Raw genomic sequence first — 13,040 nt, 5'->3', positions numbered from 1 at the left:
ATTTGTTGTTGGTTTGAAATATGATGAGCCCTTTTCTTTTGCCCGGAGCTTTTGTAACGTTTAGAAAATTAGACAGATCCTTGCAAAAAATTACACACCCCATGGTCATGTTTTAAGCAAAGCTACCTTCAGTAAAGTTTAGAACTTTTGATATTTTTTAACATACTTCTACTGGTAACTTGGTAAGCAAAGCTACACTAGTTTTGTAGCTTTGTAGAGCAACTTGCTCTACAAACATCATAAAATTGAAAAAAACATCATAAAGCACCAGTTTTGTAGAGCAACTTGCTCAACTTCTTGGACAACCTGTTACAAATAGCATGTCTGCTGGCCTAATCATTCTGAGGTTCATCAAATCTTAAAGCACTCTGCATGCTTTTCCCTCATCACTTCTGCATCCAAAAAATGGCATGATGATAAAGAGATGAACAACTGTGTCGTCGCAATTTTAATTCGATAAAAAAGGAATATTGGGAAAGTAGAGATACATCAAGAATTTGGCAGCAATAGAAGCTATATTGTGCTGTTCTGCTACCATTGAACCATCGAAACAGTAGGAACAAGAGCATAAGAATTTGAAACACTGAACAATAAATGCACAGAGCATAGTTATCAAATGTTGTTGAGAACAACATTTAAAAGAAACACCAACCATTCCTCATTACTCATTTTCTACAAATTTAACAACTGGAATTAACTAGAGTCTAACACAACAGCAAACACATAAGGTAGATTTTGAGCAGCCACAAATCAGATTCATACACACAACCAAGAACACACATAGCTAAGGAGCATTCTCTGAGAGTTACTTGCAAATAACATTTTCAAGTCAGTTCACACTACACAAACCAATGTTCTGCTAGTTACATCCATTTGACACACCACATCTTGTAAAAAGAAAACATGCCTTTACAAAAAGCAAAGTAACGACTGAAATTCCTGGATAACAGAGATAGGGGAAAATCAAGATATAAGAAAAACCCTCTTTGTAGGGACTTAGGTTTGCTGGTTTTCTGGTCGAGTTGGATTCTCCTGATTCAGCAGAGTTGGATTCATACGAAGCATCTTCTGATTATTAAGCCATAAGCCATGTATCGAGATCAAATGTCAATCCCGCACATGTTCAACAAAACTAAGGTGTTAGGTCTAGGAAAACACAGCAAACTTCCTATCTGTGCAGGAAGAATACAGAACTAATCTCTTCCTTTACACATATCAAACTAAACTCGATCAGCACTCCGCTTTGCTTGATGAGCCATGTACAAGGGGGATATCTTCAATCCAATCAGCATGGATGCGACTCATTTTCTCGAGTTCGTTCCACTTGAAGTTGCATTCCATACCCTGCACTTGTTTATGATAAGTAACCCCAATTCCCATCCTACGTTTTGACATACTTGTAGAAGAAGTCCTCGAATTCTGCACACTTCTAGATCCTACTGCCATATAGCCACAAAGCTTCATTAGTTCTGTAAAACAATGATACAACTCAGAGTTTAGTTTTCTGAGAATCATTGCACATCCCACAATATTGAGCATCTCTTAGTCAATCAAAAGGGACATTGATGAATTTGAACAATCAGCAATTCATGACTCTAGATTGGTTCTGCAGGATATCATAATGGCCTCTGGTTCATCACTACAAATGGCTACCGATAATGGGTGCCATTTTTGCAATGATCAGTACAAAATGAAGGTTATGTACTTTAAAAACAAAATAGAAAAGATACTGCTCAAATGCCTGATCGGTTCATAATTGTATATTATTTCTTACCCTTCTAGCTTATGATTTGGTTATGTTTTTGAGTTAAACTTGTGCTTTTAATCCTTTTTGTGTTTATCTTTCAGTTAATTGAGCTTTAGGTAACAATGATGGCTTTGGAGAACATAATTCATTCAATTCAAGCATGTTAAGGCCTAATTTGGATGAATTGATGAAGAGCTTAAAGACAAATTCATTATGGCTACAGCCCCCTGCCAGTCCAGTTCCGTAGGTCATATTGCAAGCTTTGTTTCAGCAACCTACATAGCTTGGATGAGGCCGCATTCTTCATGAAAGTTGTTCCAATGGGTGTGTACTATAACATATCCAAAATTCAGCCCCATTGGATAAATATGGAGTCTGTTACCTAGCAAACACAGAGCCATGCTCAGGATGGATTTTATCAGCGCGCAAAATGAGTTAGCAATTTGTTTTGGCCTTAACTTCCTCCTCCGACCTTGGATTGGCCCAAATAATATATGGCTGGAAAGAAGACATTCTGAACTTCAATTTTGAGTGCTTAAAGTCCTAATTTGATTAAGAGAAGCCCAAGTTGTAAGCCCTTGAAGTTGCTGGTCATGCTGACCTCAGCATGTGCTGGTTGGATGCTTGGTCATGGTGAGCTAGGTATGAGCTATCATTTCTGGTTGGAAGCTTGGTCATGGTGACATGAAGATGAGCTAGGGCTGCTGGTGGGATTTAGTGGTGAAGTGCATCAACCAATTCAAGATTTTCTAATACAAGTGCATCACCCATTTCAGATTTTCTAATACAAGTGCATCAACCATTTCAGATTTTATAATTCAAGTGTTGTATGCATTAGTCTTATTGAATTCTGATTTTCACTTCCCCTAGGCCTATAAATAGGGAAGTTCTCTAAGCTTGTAATAAGACCCCAAGGGGGGGAGCTCTCAAGCACTTCTCTAGAGCTCCCTTCCCTTATCTCCCTCAAATTCTCTTAATTTCCCTTTGTAGTTCTCAATTGTTGTAATATGATCCTTTTACTAAATCTTCAAACACTTCCCAAACACTTCTCTATTCTCTTCCAAGCATTCTCCAATTCCTCAAACACATGTCTCTTCCCTTCCAAAGTTCTCAAAGTTCTCCAATTTTCCAAACACTCTCTCTTCCAAAATCCACAAAGTTCCCAAACACAATTCCCATTCTCTTCCAAATTCCCCATGTTCTCAAACACTTCTCCCATTCCTTCATCAAATTCTCTAAACTTCTCAAACACCCTTCTCTCCCTTCCCTAAGTTCTCAAATTCTCCAAGTTCATAAACATTCTCCAAACTTCTCAAACACTTTCTCCTCCCGTCTCTACGTTCTCAAATTTTCCAAGTTTCCAAAATCCACAAAGTTCCCAAACACCACTTTCCTTTCTTCTCCAAAAAGCCTACATATTCTCAAACACTCTCCAAACACTTCTCCCATTCCTTCATCAAATTCTCAATGTTCCCAAACACTCCTCCCTTCTCTTTCTCAAACACATCTCTCCTCTCTTCCAAAAGTCTCCAAATCTCTCAAACACATGTCTCAACCTTTCCAAAATCCTCAAAGCTCTCAAACACATGTTCTTCCAAAATCCTCCAAGTTCTCAATACTTTCTTCTCCCTCTCAAAGTTCTCAACACTTTCTTCTCTTCCTCAAAGTTCTCTTAATTTCCTTAATGTTTTCGTAGTTGTAATTTATTTTTCTTGTAATGTACATTCTTTCTTCTTGTTTTGTTTCTTTTGTTTTTATTTATGTTTTGTGTAGGAAAACTGAATTGGATCATTCAATCACCAATCCCTGTGGAATCGACCTCGCACTTACATACGCTAAACTATCAACGGTTCGTGCACTTGCGAGTATCACAAGTTGAGGATGCAGTTGAACCCATTTTGGTGCAGCTGAATCTACGCAACAAGTTTTTTGGCGCCGTTGCCGGGGATCGGTAACATTGTTTGATTCTATTTGGCTTTCCTACTTTATTTTTTTTTTCTTAACTGGACAATTTCAAGTTTTAAAGTTAATGACATTAATGGACAAGTTGTGTTTGTAGTCCAACAGAAAAGGACAATTGCCCAACAAGCAAGAGAACTGGGTTTAAGTCCCAGCTTACACAACCCATTGGTGCTTGTTGCTTTGAAGCATGGAATTGGACATGTGTTGATTTTTCCTTTTCATTTTTAGTTTTTTTTTTTTATATTTCGTAATCCTTTAATTCTGTTTCAAGTTTTTTGTGTTCGTTTTAGCAATTTATGATAGCTTAATAAAAATGGAGAGAGATGGCAACCTCAATCATAAGAATGGGGAGTGTGGAGCAGTGGGAGAAGTCGCGACCTCCAAATGCATCATGCTCAACCTAATCGCTTCAAGGGGGAGTATTCCAATCCTTTCTCTTTAGTTGTTTTGTTATTACTTCAGTAATTTTAATTTTCTATTTCTTTTATTAAAAAAAAATTAAAAAAGATTTTTTATATTAGCTGACTCGTGATAACTCCGGTGAGCGTCTCCGTCAATACAGTGTCTAGGAGTTCTTTAGGCGACACCTTCGGTGTCTAAGAAGTTTGGGTTTTAAGTGGGACCTTTGTGACCCCTCCAACCTTCCCGGATCCCCTGGCTGTGTTTTCTGAGGCCCTTAATTGGTCATCCATGAGTTGCTTGTATATTTGTGTGTTTTTTTTCAAAAAAAAAAAATAAAACAAAACAAAAATAAAAAAATAAAAAAATAAAAAAGTTTAAAAAAAAAATTGAAATTTGAGTTTTTATTTAATTTTCCTTGTAAATTGCAATTTGGAACTTCTTTGTTGTTTTTTTTTTCTTTGTGTGGTCAGTTAGTTGTAAATAATAATAAATTAAAAAAAAAAAAAATCAATTTGGAAGTTCTTTGTTTTCTTTTATGTTCTTTTTTTTGTTTTGTTAGGTTAGTTTATTTATTTACGTGGTGTGGTTAGTTAGTTTATTTCTGAGTGTTAAAAACACATTTTTATTTCATTTCAAACATTACAAACAAAGAAGAAAAAAAAGTAAAAAAAAACAAAAAACAAAAAAACAAAAAAACAAAAAAAAACATTCAAGTAAATTAAAAATAAAAACAACTTCTTCATCTTCATCTTCATCTTCATGGCATGCCTCTATTGTCTCTTACTTGCAGAATCTGCAGCAGCTCCACATGGTCCTCATTTTTTCTCTGCAGTGCTTCCACGTGCTGATTGGCACAGTAGAGCCGCTTCTGCAAGTCCGCCACCATAGCCTTCAAGGAAGTTATTTCCTCGCTCATCGCGGCACACTCCCGTGTTCTCGCCAGCAATCGCATACCCAAATTGGTAGCCGAGACCGCATGGAGAACAGTTAAATTATTGGACTCCTCCACCGCTGCTTTGTCAGACCTCTGTGCCACATGCAGATGATCTGTCGGTGTGAGCTTGCTGCCAATCATGCCTCCAAGCAGCGCTGCTCTGTTCGGCATTGCCTCAGAAAAGTTCGGTATTACCTCAGCAAAGTTTGAGGCCGTACCGTGATGATATGTGGAGTTTGGGAAGACATGGTTTTGAGGAGCCCTTATCTGCGCATTCGGTGGTGCAAGGGACAGTTCAAGGCTAAGATCATCAAGGTGAGTGCATGAGGATGCCATTGTTTTGTTTTTGGATTTTTTGATGTTTTCTCTAAATTTGCAGGAAGAAATGCGGGGTGCTCTTCTACTTCACCGAGATGAGTTTAAATAGACTTATGCAGATGAGGGAGCCGAAAGCACTTCGGATCTCGAGGGTGCTATCCTGTGCTCTTTTCTCTCGGATCCCTTCATTTCTGGCGCAAATTGCGAGCACGTTTTTTTTTTAAAAGGGAGCATGTCTACACTTTCACTTACTTTTGCCTCCCTGTTTTCTGATGTTTGTGTTTTTGCTTTTTCAGTTTTTATTTTATTTTATTTTATTTTATTTTATTTTCAATTATTTTCTTCTTGTTTGACTGGTTTCTTAATAATGTAGTTGGAAGAAGAGACAAAATTAAAGATGCGTCTTGGACACCTGGTGCAAGAATCCCAACTCTTCTTTTAAATTATTGTTTGAATTGCGTGTTTATTTCAGTTTATTTATTTATTTATTTATTTTGTTTTTTATTTAATTAGGTAGTATAATTTAAAACTCATAGGATATTCTTTGAAGGAGCTAAATTTTTGGTAACTCCAGTGAGCAACCGCAGTCTATACAGTGTCTAGGAGTTCTTTAAGGCGACACCTTCGGTGTCTAAGAAGTTAGGGTTTTAAGCGGGACCATTGTGACCCCTCCAACCTTCCCGGAACCCCTGGCTGTGTTTTCTGAGGCCCTTAACTGGTCATCCTTAAGTTTTTCTCTTAAAAGAAGAAGCAGTTATTTGTGTATTTACTTAACTAAAAAGAAAAAATAAAAAAAATAAAAAAATCTTGTTTGGGTCTTCGTGTTTTTGTTTGATTGTCGTTCTTTACATTTAGGGTCAATCGTTTCTTTGAGATAGCTAACGTTTTTATTTTCCAATTAAAGAAAAAAAAAAACACACATACACTTTAAAATTAAATAATAAATAAAAACTGAAATCATTTCTTCTTGGCGCTCGGTGTCTCGACCATAGGAGCTTTGAGTTTGGCCCTCTGGCTGTCCTCTTCCGGGGCTTCACGCACAGCCTCTTGGGGCTCATCACTTGAGCTCCCAAAGATCGCAATCTTAGCTTGAGCGTAACTACTCTCGCGATCTGCTTGCTTGCGTTTACCCGGTCGGTCTAGGTCCTCCAGTTGCTTTCTCATGTCGCGAGAGTACAACTCTACCATCTTTGATAGATTTTTATTCTCGTCTCGCAATACTTCTAGCTGGTGTCGATTCACCTCCACAATCCTTGACCTCTCCCTTTTCAAGCTTTTTATAGCACTCTGACAGTCTTCAACCATACTTCGCTCCGCCGCCAACTGAGCTTTAAGCACCTCTACCTCATGGGACTTCGCAAGTAGGCGATGACCCAAACTTGCGACACATGCTGTACTCTGCACGCTCAGTGCCAGGGCATCACTCGTGACCCGGTTGTCATCCCTTGTCCCGAACACACGTATATCTTTGGGAGTCACTAAATTTCTGCAAACTCCAATGGCAACATCGTTGTCCAGGAGTATTGAGTCATTGACAGTCACAGGCCCCCGTGCGGAGGCAAAGTAGGGCATCCATACTGGTGCTACTGCTTGGCCTCGTGTCTGAGTCGGTGGAGCTAGGTTGAGATCTAACGAAAAGGGGTAGGAAGAAGCCATTTGATTTCTCACTTTTTTTTTCTTTTTCTTGCTTCTTTTCTCTTTTGTGTTTCTGAGTTTGTGTGTTTTTTGTTTTTTGTTTTTTTCCCTTCTTTTTCCTTCTTATAGATGTAGTCTTTGACAAACAAACCCTAGCCGTTGCAGCGTCTAAGCGTTTTCTGAATATCCAGCGTTCCTCGAGTCCCACAACCTTCTCACTTTCCAACCGTTTCCAACACATTTGTCACGACTTGCTTTGTCTGAACGGACGCGTTCAGCAAAGTTGTCGCGCCTTTCCATGAGCCCGTAATTTTCGCTTGTGGATCTGCGGCGCCTCTATGCGTCGACACGTGGCTCCTGCTTTCTGCCCGTGACTATCCATGAAACGACATCAGGGACCACATTCCCTCTTTTTAGAAATCCCGCTTTGCGCTCATAATTCACGTTTTATCTTTTTAAGAAAAAAATTAAATTTAAACGTGTGGGCTTCAGATTTCATGTTGGGTCGGGTTTTACCGTTGTTGGGTTAATTTCATTTTGGGTTGGGCTTTCAATTGTTTGGGTTTCAGTTTGTGTAAGACTATCTGTTAGGGCTTACTGTTTTGAGTGTTTTACTGTTTCGTATTTTATTTATTTATTTATTTTATTTTATTTTATTTGATTGTTTATTTTGTAATTTTTATTTTGTAATTGTTTTATTTTATTTTTGTATGTTTTGTGATTTTTATTTGCTTTAATACCCTTCATTTGTTGTTATGACATTGGTTGTGGCTAATTTTTAAACATTGAGGACAATGTTCATTTCTAGGTTTGGGGGTATTGGAGTTTAGCAAGTAAATTTGGTTTTTCTTAAAATTAAAAATAATAATAATTGAAAAAAAAAAAATTATTTATTTTTTTGCTTGTTTTTATTTTAAGTATTGTTTTGTTTTGTTTTTGTTTTGAGTCACTTTCCGAACACTTATGATGAGATAGTGATAAATGTTTGCATGACTTAAATAAAAATTGGATTTCATTTTATTTTAGTGTTTTTTTTTCTTTATTAAAAAATAAAAAAAAATTTGGCATTGTTCTAGCATGATATGTTTGAAACCTTCTTTACACTTGCCATTTGTTTCATAATTTTCCAATTAAAGGATTTGCATGACCCAAAGAATTGTATCAAGCACAAATTAGACTTATATAACCATATAAAGTGAGCTTTTGAGCCTTGTACTTCAATTCATGAGTGTTATATACATACTCTTATTTTCTTATCATCAAAGTTGTTGTTTGATCTCATTATTTATTGATTTGGTTGAACACTTAAAAGTCATTCATTCTTGTGCAATTTGACTTCATGACATTTAAAGAAATGATATTAAGGCCTTCTTTGGATCGTTTGTGCCTTTCAAGCTAACCTTATGCATGCTTAAGCATGATTTTCCATTGTTAACCATTTTGAGCCTACATGTAAACCTTTTCTTTCATTTACCAATTATATTTCCTCGCCTTAGCCTGAAAAACAAATATTTACCTTTCTAAGGAACTCATGAGCTTTAATTGGGATGTGTTTTTCATACTAAGTTTGGGAATTTCGAAGAAAAAAAAAAATCACACAATTGGTGAAAGAAAAGAGAAAAGTTGTGATTAAGTGGTGGTTGAATGAAATTTCATTTTTGGGTTTCATTTTTGGGCCTTCAAAATAAATTGGTGGTTGTTCAGGAAAGGAGTGAATCAATGTAAATGAAGGGTATAAGGAGTTTTGATCAGGTAAAAGAAAAAAAATCTAATCGTGATGATTCGAAGTCTTGTAAACAATTATTTTATGCTCTTGCATTGTGAGTTCCTTGGACTTTGTATTATCCATATCCTTCATTTCTTACTCACCTTACACCCTTGGCCCCATTACAACCCATGTTAAAGACCTAAATTGATCTTAAATGTCATGTGGTTGAATTGCATTCATTTTTCTACTTTTAAGTGTTTGACATCCTTCTTGAGATCATATTAATGTAAGTTCTTCATATTTCTATTGCGAGTTAAGTCCCTTATGGTTTAACTCTATTCTCATGTTTATAACTGAGTGTGCATTATAGCCCTCTTCTGAGTGATTCATTTGTGAGAGGACAACTTTGGTGAGATTTGAAGTTGAACTTGTGCTTTGTATGATTTTTGAAATTGTGTGAAAACTAAGATTGGGGAATTTGTTGCATTTGGCTATCACACTACTACACTTTTAGCATATTGTGTTTAGAACTTTGCCGCTTTGTAAATAATGTCTAAAAATTGAGCTTTTATTGTTAAAACGTTTAAGTCATGTGCATGAGTCATTTCTCTTCAGAAAATGTTCGGAAAAATTGTTTTAAGTTCTTTGTGTTTTTGTGTTTGTTTTTGGTTTTGGTTTTGCTTAAAGACTAACAATCTTTTAAGTTTTCTAACCATTTTGTTTTGTAGAGTTAGAAAAACGTTTGTGGGTATCGTATCTGTTAAACCCTCAGGAGACACAACTCCTCCTACTAGGGATGCCTAGAGGTTTAAAGGCTTGTTGCATATGCTAAATGCAATCGAGTTACCTACGAAAGTGGTTTAGTTAACTTCTAGTTTTGTTTTTAACTTTGTTTTGTGTTGTTTTGCTCGAGGACTAGCAAAATCTAGGTTTGGGGGTATTTGATCGGTTCATAATTGTATATTATTTCTTACCCTTCTAGCTTATGATTTGGTTATGTTTTTGAGTTAAACTTGTGCTTTTAATCCTTTTTGTGTTTATCTTTCAGTTAATTGAGCTTTAGGTAACAATGATGGCTTTGGAGAACATAATTCATTCAATTCAAGCATGTTAAGGCCTAATTTGGATGAATTGATGAAGAGCTTAAAGACAAATTCATTATGGCTACAGCCCCCTGCCAGTCCAGTTCCGTAGGTCATATTGCAAGCTTTGTTTCAGCAACCTACATAGCTTGGATGAGGCCGCATTCTTCATGAAAGTTGTTCCAATGGGTGTGTACTATAACATATCCAAAATTCAGCCCCATTGGATAAATATGGAGTCTGTTACCTAGCAAACACAGAGCCATGCTCAGGATGGATTTTATCAGCGCGCAAAATGAGTTAGCAATTTGTTTTGGCCTTAACTTCCTCCTCCGACCTTGGATTGGCCCAAATAATATATGGCTGGAAAGAAGACATTCTGAACTTCAATTTTGAGTGCTTAAAGTCCTAATTTGATTAAGAGAAGCCCAAGTTGTAAGCCCTTGAAGTTGCTGGTCATGCTGACCTCAGCATGTGCTGGTTGGATGCTTGGTCATGGTGAGCTAGGTATGAGCTATCATTTCTGGTTGGAAGCTTGGTCATGGTGACATGAAGATGAGCTAGGGCTGCTGGTGGGATTTAGTGGTGAAGTGCATCAACCAATTCAAGATTTTCTAATACAAGTGCATCACCCATTTCAGATTTTCTAATACAAGTGCATCAACCATTTCAGATTTTATAATTCAAGTGTTGTATGCATTAGTCTTATTGAATTCTGATTTTCACTTCCCCTAGGCCTATAAATAGGGAAGTTCTCTAAGCTTGTAATAAGACCCCAAGGGGGGGAGCTCTCAAGCACTTCTCTAGAGCTCCCTTCCCTTATCTCCCTCAAATTCTCTTAATTTCCCTTTGTAGTTCTCAATTGTTGTAATATGATCCTTTTACTAAATCTTCAAACACTTCCCAAACACTTCTCTATTCTCTTCCAAGCATTCTCCAATTCCTCAAACACATGTCTCTTCCCTTCCAAAGTTCTCAAAGTTCTCCAATTTTCCAAACACTCTCTCTTCCAAAATCCACAAAGTTCCCAAACACAATTCCCATTCTCTTCCAAATTCCCCATGTTCTCAAACACTTCTCCCATTCCTTCATCAAATTCTCTAAACTTCTCAAACACCCTTCTCTCCCTTCCCTAAGTTCTCAAATTCTCCAAGTTCATAAACATTCTCCAAACTTCTCAAACACTTTCTCCTCCCGTCTCTACGTTCTCAAATTTTCCAAGTTTCCAAAATCCACAAAGTTCCCAAACACCACTTTCCTTTCTTCTCCAAAAAGCCTACATATTCTCAAACACTCTCCAAACACTTCTCCCATTCCTTCATCAAATTCTCAATGTTCCCAAACACTCCTCCCTTCTCTTTCTCAAACACATCTCTCCTCTCTTCCAAAAGTCTCCAAATCTCTCAAACACATGTCTCAACCTTTCCAAAATCCTCAAAGCTCTCAAACACATGTTCTTCCAAAATCCTCCAAGTTCTCAATACTTTCTTCTCCCTCTCAAAGTTCTCAACACTTTCTTCTCTTCCTCAAAGTTCTCTTAATTTCCTTAATGTTTTCGTAGTTGTAATTTATTTTTCTTGTAATGTACATTCTTTCTTCTTGTTTTGTTTCTTTTGTTTTTATTTATGTTTTGTGTAGGAAAACTGAATTGGATCATTCAATCACCAATCCCTGTGGAATCGACCTCGCACTTACATACGCTAAACTATCAACGGTTCGTGCACTTGCGAGTATCACAAGTTGAGGATGCAGTTGAACCCATTTTGGTGCAGCTGAATCTACGCAACAATGCCCAAAATGAAGGTTATGTACATTAACAACTTACCATTTCTCTTTAGAGCACATGAAAAAAAGAAACCCTGTCAATACAACAACAACTCAAATTTAAGAGGAGTAATCAAGTTCATGTCAAACATTCGATGCATCAAGCAGACAACCAGGCACTGAAAGACTATATCTCTCTCTATAAACTTATAAACCAACTTGCAGCAAGAGCAAAAACCTTATAAGGCCACTATGAAATCATACATATCTAATATCAATTTCCTTGGAGAAGCCTGGTCAACTTCTAAAAAGGAATTGAGAAAATTGCAACAGCATTATGAATACCATCACCAATTCATGCATTCCAAATACCAAGTCCATTAGACCAATATCCCCTGGGTGCCTCTTCTGACATAATGAACCAGTGAAACGAAACTAGAGTTCTTATGGGCCATGACTCATGAGAAATCCATTGACCCTCATACAATGGGCCAGACATACTTTAATGAAGTCAAGCGACCAATTTGTTTTCATGTTCTAGGCAAAATAAGTAAATAAACAATTTCCTATGTCCCTTACACGATAAGCTATGACTAATAATAAATTTTAATTTTGGCACACCAATGTTACTTCATTACATTAGTTGGATTAATAGAGGTGAAATATACTAAGAATATAACATGTAAAATATTCATATGACCAAACTTATAGCAAGTAAACATCAGCAAAACTATCATATGCTGGACCCAAAATAATCAACATTTTCAACAAATTAAACTTTTAGTAGACTCAAAATCCATACCCAAAGACCTCTTGTTGTAAAATTGACCAGAACGACCAATGTGAGCCCCAGTAGTTGAAATGCTTATCGCTGACTTCTCTCTGATGTTTTCAGGAGTTAGCGGCATTTGTCTCCATATGTGCATTTTCCCCCATTAAAGAACAATCTGCATACATCATTAGAAGTTCTTCTATGATCACAAGTCCTGGCCTTGAAGCCCTCCTCAGTTTCCAGTCCTTGCCAATTAGGCCAAGTCTTGTGGAGATCACTAATTCCATGGGCAAAACAACATCCCGGCCCATAATGGCAATTACCCATTTTGAAGTTATTGCAAAGTCTGGTTTTGAAATTACAATGCAACATTTTATTCTGGGCCATGGGAATCGTAGAGATCAATACAACTTCAGAAGTTCTGGGTTTCTTGAAAGGTTGGCTTTCAATGTCAGAGAGATCTTTGAAATCTTTATCAACATTAGGAAATTCAGGCTTTAGTTGATGCCTGTTGTCACCGGATTCAAGATATGGGGCAAAGAATTGGCAAGTAGGTCCAGAATCGCTCATGTTGGTACAGAACTTGAAACCAAGTTGGAGCTCAAACTGTTTGTTGAAATGTCAAAGAACCCAGAAGAAAACTATGCTCGAGACATAGTTGGAGCTGAAATTCAAAAAAACCCCGGTGCAATTTCAGAACAAATGAGTGGGTATCG

This window comes from Prunus avium, chromosome 3 (assembly GCF_965620075.1).
Source record: "Prunus avium chromosome 3, drPruAviu1.hap1.1, whole genome shotgun sequence".
In the NCBI taxonomy this organism is placed as follows: Eukaryota; Viridiplantae; Streptophyta; class Magnoliopsida; order Rosales; family Rosaceae; genus Prunus; species Prunus avium.
This window is presented reverse-complemented; position numbering follows the sequence as displayed.